We start from the raw sequence: 13,381 nt of genomic DNA on the forward strand, positions 1-13,381 counted from the left end.
ATACATTATTTTTGTAGCGTAGCCTTAAAATCCCTTCTCACCCTCCTCTCAAATCTTCTCTCCCCATTCATAATCCACCTCTCCCCGCGAAACCTACTCACCCCGTTTTATTAGACAGAGGAAATATTACCAATAGAATATTTGACTGTATTTAAAATAAATTATTATTTTACACCATGCAAGAAATAAATCACCAGAAGATTAATAGAGAAACGTAGACAGCAGTTATTTCTAGACACAAGTTCTATTTTAAAACCCGTATAAAACTATAAAGAGTAGGTAATTGATCGTGACGTCATATTGCTAGTGTAAAAAAAAATCATAGTAAAAAAATCGTTTTGACAATTGGAAAAAGAAACTGATTTGACTAGTAGTTATATAAATACCCTATTAGGTGCCTTTCATTCCATGGTTAATAATCTACCATTTAAATATTGTAAAATAGCAATTATAATGCTTTTGCCTCTATTTCAACTAACTGTTCCTAACTAAGCTAATAGTCTCTCGTATCTCAAATCTCAGTGTGAGGTCCCACAGTTACTACCGTACTATTGTTTACCTACGTCGAGGCCAGGTCAGGCTTAGGCAGTTTTTAGGGTTCCGTACCCAAAGGGTAAAACGGGACCCTATTACTAAGACTTCGCTGTCCGTCCGTCCGTCCGTCCGTCCGTCTGTCACTAGGCTGTATCTCACGAACCGTGATAGCTAGACAGTTGAAATTTTCACAGATGATGTATTTCTGTTGCCGCTATAACAACAAATAATAAAAACAGAATAAAATAAAGATTTAAATGGGGCTCCCATACAACAAACGTGATTTTTGACCAAAGTTAAGCAACGTCGGGAGTGGGCAGTACTTGGATGGGTGACCGTTTTTTTTTTTGCTTTTTTTTGTTTTTTTTTTGCATTATGGTATCCTTCGTGCGCGAGTCCGACTCGCACTTGCCCGGTTTTTCAAGAATGTTACCTATTAATTAAAGTTAATAAATAGCAATTACATCTTGTGGGGCCGGTCAGGGGCCATTACGGCTAATTTATTTATTTTAACTTTATTGCACAGTAAAAACTGTGTAAAAGGCGAACTTAATGCCAGAAAACATTCTCTACTAAGTTAACACTCGACACAGAATAAGTAATACTGAGAAATTTAATGCGTAATAAATTCTTACCGTTGTACCTAATAAGCCTTAGGGGTCATCCATTAATTACGTCACACGAATTTCTTGGTTTTTTTACCCCTCCCCTCCTTGTCACACTTGGTCACATTTGGCAAACCCCTCCCCCCTAGTGTGACGTCACATTTTTTCTACGAAATCGCCAAATCGAATTAAGTAAGTACCTAAGTATTATTAATATTTTATCCAAATATTTTTGACGATATAAATATTAGTAATTTTATAACCCAAAACTGCTTAGGAAAGAAAATTAAACGAATATAAACTATATTAAAGAAAATTAAACGAATATAATATAACTAAAAGTACATCCGTTCGACCCCAATTTTGGGGTTTGCCATAAGCCGCGCGTGGCGCTGTCGCCACCTAGCGGCCTGTGCTGATCGTAACAGACGCGTTTTGTTAGAGAGTGAGTCTTCTATACCTAGTAAGTATGTACTATTATTTATTCTGTGGTTTTGGGCTAAAGTGTTGTCGTGTAATGTGTCTTATTGGAACGGAGCGTTGTAGACTCGGCGAGAGGCTCTCGACTGGTGTGTACAGCCGACATTATGTGTAGAATTTAGACAACTAAAAACCCAACCTATGGTTGCCGCCGCCGCCGTCGCCAATCGCGCAATGTAGTACTGTTGCCACTGTGACAAGGTACGAAATGGTACTTACACGGTACTTACCTATTAAAATTAAATTCCCTGACCATGGTCAGGGGTGCGAAACTCCTGACTTCGATCAAACTCGGCTCCGCTCGGTTCAGCATTGCTCCGAGCAATTATTAGGGTTGGCACCACTTGACTTCCTTTTGCGTGCACGACCACAGAAACGATAATCAATTAATCACTTGATTTTTGACAACCATAGCCGAAAGGGATAGTGCCATATATTAGAAAGTGACAGCATGATTCGACCCTGAACGGCAAGGCCTGCGAAAGGGTAGAAAGTAACACCACTATAGTCGGGTAAATAATGAACCTTTCATTATTGAACTGCTGGCCTTATACATATACTCGTTAAGCCTCCTCCACACTCGTGCAAAACAGCACAACCGAAACACACACACACACACACACAGACAGCGAAATCGACTCCACACTCGCGTTCGCGGCTCCGCCCGCGATTCACGCGCATAGTCTGGAGGGGGCTTTACATCCTTTGTCTGAGTTCAATCATGTGGAAAATCGCAATGAATCATAATAATATTAATTGTATTTTATTGTGTCGTCTCGAGTTACATTGGAATGCCAATTATTATTGAAACGTGAAAAAGAATTATAATTTATCTATTTGTCAGCTGTGGTCAGCTGTGTGGCCTCACTACAGTCAAATTTCGTTTTTGTAGGAAGTTTCCTTTCTGTACGGTAGTACTATTAACTAGTAGTTCGCCCCGAACTGAGAACTCGCGGTTAACCAAAAATTATATATAATATAGCGATTGATTTTGTTGCACATATTTAGGTACTCGTATAGTGCGCCATAAAATAATAGAAAATAAATGAGGGCGCCACTTTCTACGTAACTGTCACATTTTTGACGTAAAATGCTTACACATGGCAACAATTTAGTATGGCCATTTTTTTGTCGCACTATAGGCGGCAATGGATCAAAGATCGCGTGGATTTATTGCATGGTCTGTGGAGCCCTTAACTGACAGATTTAAGCAAAGAGTAGTATTTATAATATAGTTGGTCAAGCAGATCTTGTCAGTAGAAAAAGGCGGCAAATTTGAAAAATGTAGGCGCGAAGGGATATCGTCTCACAGAACATTTGAATTTCGCGCCTTTTTCTACTGACAAGATTTGCTTGACCATCTATATACGAGTACAGGAGAAAGCTAGCCCTCCCGTGGAACTTTTTTGCATCAAGAAGCGCCATCTGTAATTCTTAACCAGAAACATCAATGTCAATATGGGGAGAAGGGGCATAAATAGTGTCTAAATATGTTGCGAATGTAAAAAACTTCGACTTTGAAGAAAGGCTATTTATTAATACACGAAAACAGGTTAGGTACTTTTAACTTGACTGTTGATGTAAATAAAGTACCTATCATACTCGGCTGTAATAACACACAATTAGACCACGAAACACATTTACACGCAGCATGTTGTGAATCTACACGCCATGATTTTTTCTGATGATAAAGTTCGCAGCAGCTGTGATGGCGTATGAAAACTTTCTTTCTTTTTTTAACATTGTAAAACCGAAATTTATTTATCTGAATTATGTCATAGTACAGGCAATAAATACGGTGTTAAGTATAATATTTTAGTATCGTCTTGGGTCGTCCCATTCGTTTTTCGTCAAGTTCTTAAATTAGTCCTATTCTGCTTTCGTCACTCATTCTACATTGAAAGCCACCGACGATTATGACGAATATAGAATGAGTGACGAAAGCAAGACGATACCAATATTTTGAGTTTTATTTGGCAAAGTTGTTTTTTTTTGTGACAATCGCCTCCATTGCGACGATGGCCATAAATAGTCTATTCTATTAGATGTTTTTTTGTTTGTTTCATGCTCTAGACACAAGACTTTTAAGACATTCAGGCGAAATAAAGTGAAGTCATATTAAAAAAATAATAAGTTCAGCGTTAAGTAATATAGATGGCGCTATTTTTTCGAATAAAGGGCTTTGTATACGGCTGCAAATAAAATATTTCTTGCAAATAAAATGACCAGAATAGCAAGACCTCTCACAAACAGCTTTTTGGCCTTCTAAGCTCTTCTAGCTCAATAACCCCTTGATCGGGCCTGCTCATAATTTAATGACTAAAATATAATGCCCGCGACTACACGTTTACCCAATTTCATTTAAATTAGAACAAATTTACTTAAGTTCTTGAGTATCAAACTATCTTCTGACAGTTCAGCTTAAAAACATCGAAATGCCGGGACGTGCCGCTAGCCAGCCGCGTGTTCAAAGTCGAATGTAAGAACTTCGCTTCGCTACGCTCGCTCGTTCGATTATTCTGTGCCATGGTCTGGGTGGGTACCCAGTTGCACAAAATACTACCTATTCATAGTTTCACTATTTTCTGTTTCGTATCGCGAGATACTGAAGATCTCGAGTAGAGATGCACTGGATATTCGGTTATTATCCGGTATCCGGCCTATCCGGCCATGACTTTAATATCCGGCCATGACTTTAATATCCGGCCGGATACCGGATAGCGACCTACTATTCGGCCGGATACCGGATTGTAAAATTGCTTGATTTCGGAGTAAACTAATTGGATATAAGAAACAGTCTTGATCATAACCGTACTTGTTTATTATTTTAAAACTAAAAACATTCCACTGACTTGCACGCGCACTAATTTCGAACCTAGAAATGTGTCTGCCGTAAAACCGAAATGTAGGTATAGTTCCGCTGGCCGAATATTCCGGATACCGGATATTCGGCTGAATATCCGGTATCCGGCCAAACAACTATCCGTTGCATCTCTAGTACTAACCTACTAAAATTAAATTCCCTGACCATGGTCTGGGTATCCAGTTGCACAAAATACTACCTATTAATAGTTTCACTATTTTCTGTTTCATATCGCGAGATACTGAAGATCTCGAGTATTCTCGAGTCGCGCCAGTGCCCCCGGGCCCGATTCGGATTTTGAAATAGATATCTTTTAGACATCACATCACCAAGATTCGATAACGACATGTTTAAGATCTAACCTGTCAAATTTGACATTTGCGCGATTCTGGAGATACTCTTGAACGATTTCCACAGGATATGACTTAGAGATCCAATTCACATCTAATAGATATCTTACTCTATCTAACGTAAAAGTGACATTGGTTGCCCGAATTGCGCTGCAAAAGAGAACTAGTTGATATCTAAACTATAACGTATCTAGAATGGATCTAGTACGTGTCGTTTCTTGTGAATATCTGAAGTTCGAATACGGCAGCCCGTCTCGCGTGTCGGTGTCGTCACGTGCCATTTCCCGTGTCCGGGGGCGGTGGCCGGGCGTCTTCTTATTTCACGTGCCTTAATGGGCCAGGCGACAACTTATAAACCGTTAGAGGAAAAACGGTTACCTATTTCATCTCCGAAAATTTCTTTTTCCGAAAACTCCGATTATCCTCGCGCAGGCAGCCATAGCAATCCAGCGCGGGGAACGCTGCCTGCGTGATGGGCACCCTACCAAGGGCGCAAAATTTTGATAGTTGTAGTTAATATACTGGGTGTTACTGACCATCGGGCTTTAAATCCAGGGCTCGATTCTACTCGCTAAACTGAGCTACTTTTGTTATGGCACCAACCCCGAAATCCCGAAAAAAAATTTTACGTTTTCATACATTTTGTCTGATCAGATGTCGACTTTTTCTATGGAGAAGCCAAAAATTTTTCCCCGATTTTACGGTTGGTCCCATAGTAAAAGTAGCTCAGTTTAGCGAGTAAAATTAAGCCCTGGAATTAAAGCCCCATGGTCAGACACATACTGTATAAGTACTAGGTAGCTATATAGGCCCGCGATCTTGATCGTGACCTCTTAATTAACCCTTAAGTACTTACATTACATTAAATAGTCCATTTTTGTTCAAAACAAATAAACATTAATGACAATTAAAACCCAATACGACGCAACACACCTCAAACCAATTCAATATGACATTACTCAATTCTATACCCAGTATATCTTGACCCATTAAACTGTAACATTTGTTTTATATCAGAGTTCACACGGATTCTGGTTTAGTCAGAAGTATTACAGTGTTATGAATAATTTCCAATGCTCATTTTACTTTCAGATCGGGACCTAATGTGAACTATTGTGCCAGTACCCGAACTGTTTACTTACATAATAATACTTAGATACCGGGTGTGGCCTGTAACACGAGCAAATAATAAAAACATAGATTGTACTCCTCAAACGATGACACTTTTGTTCAACAACTTTAAAAAATTATGAAGTATTTAGTGTCCCTATTTTTCATACAAAATAAATATTATCTTCAATGGACGCCATCGCCACGCCATATCATTGTGATTGACGTTGCTTGTCAAGGCTTAAATACAACAAAATTCGCAACACATTGCGTCTTAGAATAAACTTTAAAGTGTATTAAAAATCAAACCACAGGTTATTTTTAAAAGTTGCTTAACAAATGTTGGTCAGTATGAGTACAGCCTACAGTTAATTTTTTTGCTCATGTTACAGGCCACACCCGGTATAGGTATCTCGGTACAAAACGTTTTACAGATACGTGAACGCCAAGACTTATAGAACAGCTGATGGGCTACAACAGCGGTCGGCAACCTTTTAGCAGCCAAGGGCCACATAAAAGTTAACGAAGATGACGCAGGCCGCACTTTGGTAATATTTGTGACTTTAACAAACATTGTCGTTCTTCAGTATTACATACAAAATAGCCAGGGAGGTACGCGGGCCGCAAGCGAGAGGTTGGCGGGCCGCTGGTTGCCGACCGCTGGGCTACAAGATTAAGCAAATTTACCCTTAACGTAAATCTCATAGTTTTTAGGGTTCCGTACCCAAAGGTTAAAAACGAGACTCTATTACTAAAGGATCGGTTTTCCTAGGATAGCCGTGCCGTCATATAGCGGCCGACTCCATACTAAATAATACGGCTAAATATAGATGTCGTAGTATTTGTATGGAGACGGCCGCTATATGACGGCACCGCTATCCTAGGAAACTAGAGCATAGGACTCCACTGTCTGTCTGTCCGTCTGTCTGTCACCAGGCCGTATCTCATGAACCGTGATAGACAGTTGAAATTTTCACAGATGATGTATTTCTGTTGCCGCTATAACAAGAAATACTAAAAACTACGGAACCCTCGGTGGGCGAAACCGAATCGCACTTGTCCGGTTTTTGAGATATCAGCACATTTACATACCTTTTATAGCCAGGATTTTTATTATTTTTCTTCTATAGGAAACTTAAGTGTCGGACACCTCGGCCCGGGCCCGGCCCGTTAAAGCATCAATAAGTATATCTGTCTTCACAGAATCACAAACATTGCAACTGAATCGGTGTACTGTAAAGTCGGCATCAGATATATCGGAGCGGCCAAGATGCTCAAAAATCCCTAAACGCTCCTCTATTGTCAAAGCGTTCAGAGTGCGCGTGTTCAGATATTTCTGAGTACCTCGGCCGCTCCGATATATCTGATGGTGACTGTACGTAGTTAGGTAACCTGTGGTATGTAACCCGTTCATCTTTATCTAACATTATGTAACTTCCTTGAAAACATGCACGGATCTACCCGACCTGCTTCTTACTACCACGCCATCTATATGTCGGCGGCCGATCGTAAGGTTAGGCAGATTGTAATGTTCCTGTGTAATGTTTTGACGATGGTCACATTAAACCAATATTTAGGTAGGATAGGTTCGTTAGGTTGCTTCAGATGCCCGAAGGGCAAACTGCCCAGAAATAGGAGCCCCGGATAGCGGGGCTTCGTCGACTCAGGGAATGAGTCAAAAAAATGTACGTTTCACGATATGCCTAGGAATTTCACGATATGCCTGATCTTACGATCGGCCGCCGACATTATACAGGTTTAAAACATTCACTTTTTTAGGGTTCCGTACCCAAAGGGTAACGGGACCCTATTAGGTAAGTACTAAGACTCCACTGTCCGTCTGTCTGTCTGTCATCAGGCTGTATCTCATGAACCGTGATAGCTAAACAGTTGACATTTTCACAGATGATGTTTTATGTTACCGCTATAACAAGAAATACTTAAAACAGAATTAAAAAAACATTTAAGAGGGGCTCCCATTAAACAAACGTGATTTTGCTAAATGGTACGAAACCCTTCGAGCGCGAGTCCGACTCGCACTTGGCTGGTTTACGTTTAGCCATACCTTACTCTACCGCCGTTTTAAAGTAGTGGGAAAAATTAAAAAACATTAATATGTAGGTACTAATATGTATAGGTAAATGTTATTAACAAACCAGTAGGGATGTACCGACTAGTCGGGAAAGTCGACTATCCGGCCAATGATTTGTAGTCGGCGACTAGTCGGCAAAAATGGCCGATTAGTCGGCACTTTATAAGTGACCGACAATCAAGGCAAGAATAAATTAACAGCAAATATTTACCATAAACTTTTTACCTATTTTACGTATTTTATGGAATGCTCTTCCATGAAATTGTCTACCATTTGTCCCGTATAAACGCGATTTTCTGAAGATTTGCAGGTACAAGAGTTTCCTTTTCTATGACAAATGGTCAAAATTATGCACAGAAAAATAATTGGCTACTTTAAATGCCGAAAACAAAGTCGCAACATAGGAAATAAAATGCGTTTGTACGGGACAGCCCGTGGAATGCTCCTTTATCCAAATTCCTATTTAGGGTGTTTACGAAAAATTTGGTCGAATTATTGACCGCGTGGTCGCTTTCTTATGTCCGATTGTACGGTTGTCGTATGAATAGCCTTAGGATTTTTTATTTTATTTTTTAGCGTTACTATAATATGATGAATAGCGCGACGACGGCGGAAAAACGATTGTTTTTTAAGTGATCTGGGCTATAACCGCGAAAATCGAAGTTCGCAAATTGCGGGCATTTTTCTCTGTCACTCTAATAACGCCTTCATTGGAGTAAAAGAGAAAGATCCCCGCAATTAATTTCGCTTTTGGCGGTAGCCCCTCAGAACCGAACTTAGACGAAACGATTGATCAGGTCGACTAGTCGGCCGACTAATCGGCAATCCGAGCGCCGATTAGTCGGCTAGTCGGCTACATCAATAGTCGGTACATCACTACAAACCAGGCAAAAATTGCTCAAGCCGTGTTTAATGACAATAACATGCCTTTTAAAATAATTGAAAAACGCTTTTTAAAGATCAGTAACCATTACTTATGAAAGCAGAAGAATATAAATGATCGTATTATATTCATAATTGTTACATATTTGCCGTAACTTATTTTTAAAATGTGTTTTTCAATTAAAAGACACATCAAGATTGTTTACCTTATTTCTAATGCTATAAAAAACGAACTACTTAAAATAGTAATGTAGTAATTTCTTCGCATTGGTGTGGTTGAATATTTTTTACTCTATAGCTATAGTAAACTTTGTTTAACCCATGGTATAATAATATACTCCGCCGGGTACTCTCTTCCCGTCTTTTCTAGGTCACCTGACTGACACAAGCCTACGTCATCATGCGACAGCGCTATATGATAATATGCGATAGCGCTATATATAGCGGCCATGTTATTGTGACGTAGGCTTGTGTCACTCTGGGAAGAGAAGACCATGTTTTATTAGACTATGGTTTAACCCTCGCAATTCTCAAGTTTCCACTTTTCGAACTCAATGTTGGAATGTTTCGCTTTCTTGGGTATAAATATTAGCACGAAGGGTTAAATATCATTATTCTCGCTTATCTTCAAAACTATAAGGTTGAAGTTGAAGTCGTTATCATTTCCTATAACCAATCAGGTGTAGAATTGGAAAATTTATATAATTGTATTGTAATTTTATACGATTATGTTTACTTTCTTTTGATAACTAAACGATTGTGTAATGAAACAGAAATTTTGTCACGGACAGCGATGATTAAGAGCCCTTCAACGTGCACACTAGCGCCACAGCTAAATAATCGTGATTATTTAAATTTAACGAAAGATATTGAAAAAAGGGGGCCGTAACGTACTGTATTGTGTATTTACGTACCTTTTGAATACATCAAACTAGTTTTTATGTTGCTGGTTTCGTCGATCTAGGAACTTAAAATAAAAACGGCCGTTTTAACATTGGACGCATAGATTGACAAATCCAGCAACATAAAAACTAGTTTGATGTATTCAAAAGGGACTTAAATACACAATACAGTACGTAGCGGCCCCCTTTTTTCAATATCCTTCGTTAAATTTAAATAATCACGATTATTTAGCTGTGGCGCTAGTGTGCACGTTGAAGGACTCTTAACCGTCTAAGGCCCAGCCATACAAATGAAAAATACAATATTTGCCATAGAATTTTTAACCTTTAGTGTAGGAAATAGAGTTGATTTTGCGTTATTAAAAAACTGAACGAATTAAAGCAAAAGTAACTTTGTTCCCATCGAATATGATTTAAATTTCATTGAACTGAATAAGTACTAAGTATAGGTAGGACCTTGGGCCTTAGGAGGTTAATGGTTCAAGTTTGAGAATCTTGAAAAGCTAACCCCCTTATCCATAAGAGTTTACTAAAGTTGACAAGCCGATAATAATCGTTTGTCCCTTTCCGACGTATTGGTATGATGGAAAGGGACAAACGATTATTATCGGCTTGTCAACTTTAGTAAATGTTTATGAATAAGGGGGCAAGTTAGCCCATAACCTAATATACACTTCCCGCATTTTTTTGTTAGACTAAACTTTGGTTTTGTCCTTTCTGTATAGAAGCTGGGGTGCGAAACTCCTGACTTCGGGCAAACTCGGCTCCGTTCGGCTAAGCATTGCTCCGAGCAATTATTAGGGTTGGGACAAGTTGACGTCCCTTTGCGTGCACGACCACAGATAAGATAATGACTTGAATTTTGACAACCCTTAATAGCCGAAAGGGAAGTGCCATATATCAGAAAGGGACAGCATAATTCGACCCTGAACCGCTGTCAAACTTCGTTTTTCTAGGAAGTTTCCTTTCTGTACGGTGGTACTATTACTTATTCTGTGACGGTAGTTCTATTACTTACTGTGTGCTATAGGGCCAACCTCGAAATCGCATAAAAACTGCCGTCTCATACATTTCGGTTAATGACAATGTAGGTAATAGATTACAGTACTTGCCCTTTTACAGAATATGGACCAGAAATATAACATACTAGCGACCTGCCCCAGCTTCGCACCGGTTAACAAATTATAGTTCGTTTTTTTAGCATTAGAAATAAGGTAAACAATCTTGATGTGTCTTTTAATTGAAAAACATATTTTAAAAATAAGTTACTGCAAATATGTAACAATTATGAATCTAATACGATCATTTATATTCTTCTGCTTTCATAAGTAATCGTTTCTGATTTTTAAAAAGCGTTTTTCAATTAAAAGACATATAAGATCGCTTACCTCCTTGCAAGTTCTTTCTAATGCTAAAAAAAACGAACTATAGACACCTAAACCTTCCTCGAGAATTACTCTATTAATAGATGGAAACCGCATGAAAATCCGTTCAGTAGTTTTGGGTTTATCGCGAACAAACTCACAAACAGACGCGACGGGGGACTTTGTTTTATAAGATGTAGTGATATTTCACGTAGGTACCAACATAATATACAGAGTGTGTCTGACCATGGGGCTTTAAATCCAGGGCTCGATTCTACTCGCTAAACTGAGCTACTTTTACTATGGCACCAACCCCGAAATCCCGAAAAAATTTTTTACTTTTTCATACATTTTGGCTGATCAGATGTCGACGTTTTCTATGGAAAAGCCAAAAAAATTTCCCCGATTTTAGGGTTGGTCCCATAGTAAAAGTAGCTCAGTTTAGCAAGTAGAATCGAGCCCTGGATTTAGAGCCCCATGGTCAGACACACACTGTATGTAACTGCGAATATTTTTAATAGGTACGCGTACAAATACAGTACAAAACGCGTTAATAATTTGTACTTTCTGACCACTCTGTAAGTAGGTATTGCAAACCGACGCTTCTGTTTACCCAAGTGCCGGGAAGTTAAAAATTATTTAATTTGTGTTAGTAATAATTACGCAAACATAGGTAAAATATGGTCTACTTGTAAGCACTTGTATAAGAATATTATAAAAATCAGTAATTGTTCATTTTATTCCTGATAAACTTAAATTAAATGCAAAAGAAAATTTAAAATATATAAACTATATTTTACCACGAAATGTACATACTCGTACATCAGGTACAAGTTAATAATAATATAGCAAATGGTACAAAATGTATGTCCGAAATATATTTAATATTCTTGTGAATTCGAATAAAAATTATACCACATAGAGGTAAACAATCGTTTTGTTTTGGTAATAGACAATAGTTGTAAATAAAAGCATGCCTATAAAAGTACCCACCAAACTTTTTAATCCGACAACTGGAACAGTAACAAAACGAGAAAGTCACTGAATCGGTAACTAACTGTCACATCACTACACTTTTTTTTTTCGAAGGCGCTTTTTTGAAAAAAGAAAAATTGGCGCGAACTCGAACGTCAGCGTCTGATGCGCGCGCAGGCGTTTGGCCGACTAAAGAACTGTTAGGTTCGCGCGAAGATGGCGAAAGTAAAGAACGAAATGTCGTACTGTTTATGCGAATAATTTTAGTTTATTAGTCATTTTATTTGTGCCCGTTTCTCCGTGCCGGGTTCAAATTGTGGTTTTCGCCGAGTAAAACTTTTAGCTCTGATATTTACAGGTAGAAAGGCTGAAATATATTAAACAAACAGACAGTCTTGTTTAGAAATTCGAACGTAAATTTATCTAATTAGAGGTACAGTCAGCAGCAGAAGTTGCTAAGCGGGCGAGGTGTTCAAAATTACCTTGACACGCTCTTATTCTCTTAACAATAAAGTCGCGTCAAGATGATTTTGAACACCTCGCCCGCTTAGCAACTTTTGCTACTGACTGTACAATGACGCTCTTGAACTTGTAAGAGGGAAACAATTTAAATATGTGTTGGTAATGCTGAATTTTAACTCCCTTATTCATTCGAGCTACAAGCAATTATATATGTAGTTAATAAATCGTTTGTCTGTATCTGTCATTTTGACTTATAGGTATATTTGTAGGAAAGGCATAAAACATAATTTAACTAAATGGACCGTCAAATTTTATGAATAAGGGTGATTTTTCAATCCTTACTTTATACTTTGCGAGGTGAATACAGGCTATAACTATAGTAAGAACGCAAAGCACAAATAATTTCGTACTTTGACCCGCCTTTACTCATTTCTATCGCACGCGCATAATTATAGATAATTTGTTCTTTAACGCCTCGAAAAAATAAATAAATAAAAATCAACCTTGTTTTGATACTACTACGGTTCACAATGGCTCTGAACTAGTAGTAAGTAGTGATTATTTGATTCGGTCAAATTGTGTTTTTGTAAAACTAATTATAGCCAGCATTCTATGAATGTAGTATGATACCTTTGGGTATGGTGCTTTACGCACACTAGCGTCCCTCCCCCTCCCCCTGACGCAACCCCCCCTTTTAGCTTGAAATATGTCCCGGTTGAGAGTGTTTTTTGTTTTTTGGGGAAAGTATACAATATAGGAAAA

General features: G+C 38.4%; 1 protein-coding gene across 1 annotated transcript in view; it reads right to left on the reverse strand.

Moving 5' to 3' along the window:
• Positions 1–12,358, reverse strand: part of LOC134677477 (uncharacterized) — a 34,312-nt gene extending 21,954 nt beyond the window's left edge. The window contains exon 1 of the mRNA XM_063535958.1: positions 12,176–12,358. The gene's annotated coding sequence lies outside the window, so the exon portion shown is untranslated. The remainder of the gene's footprint in view (positions 1–12,175) is intronic.
• Positions 12,359–13,381: the final 1,023 nt, after the last annotated feature.

Source organism: Cydia fagiglandana, chromosome 26, assembly GCF_963556715.1.
Source record: "Cydia fagiglandana chromosome 26, ilCydFagi1.1, whole genome shotgun sequence".
NCBI lineage: Eukaryota > Metazoa > Arthropoda > Insecta > Lepidoptera > Tortricidae > Cydia > Cydia fagiglandana.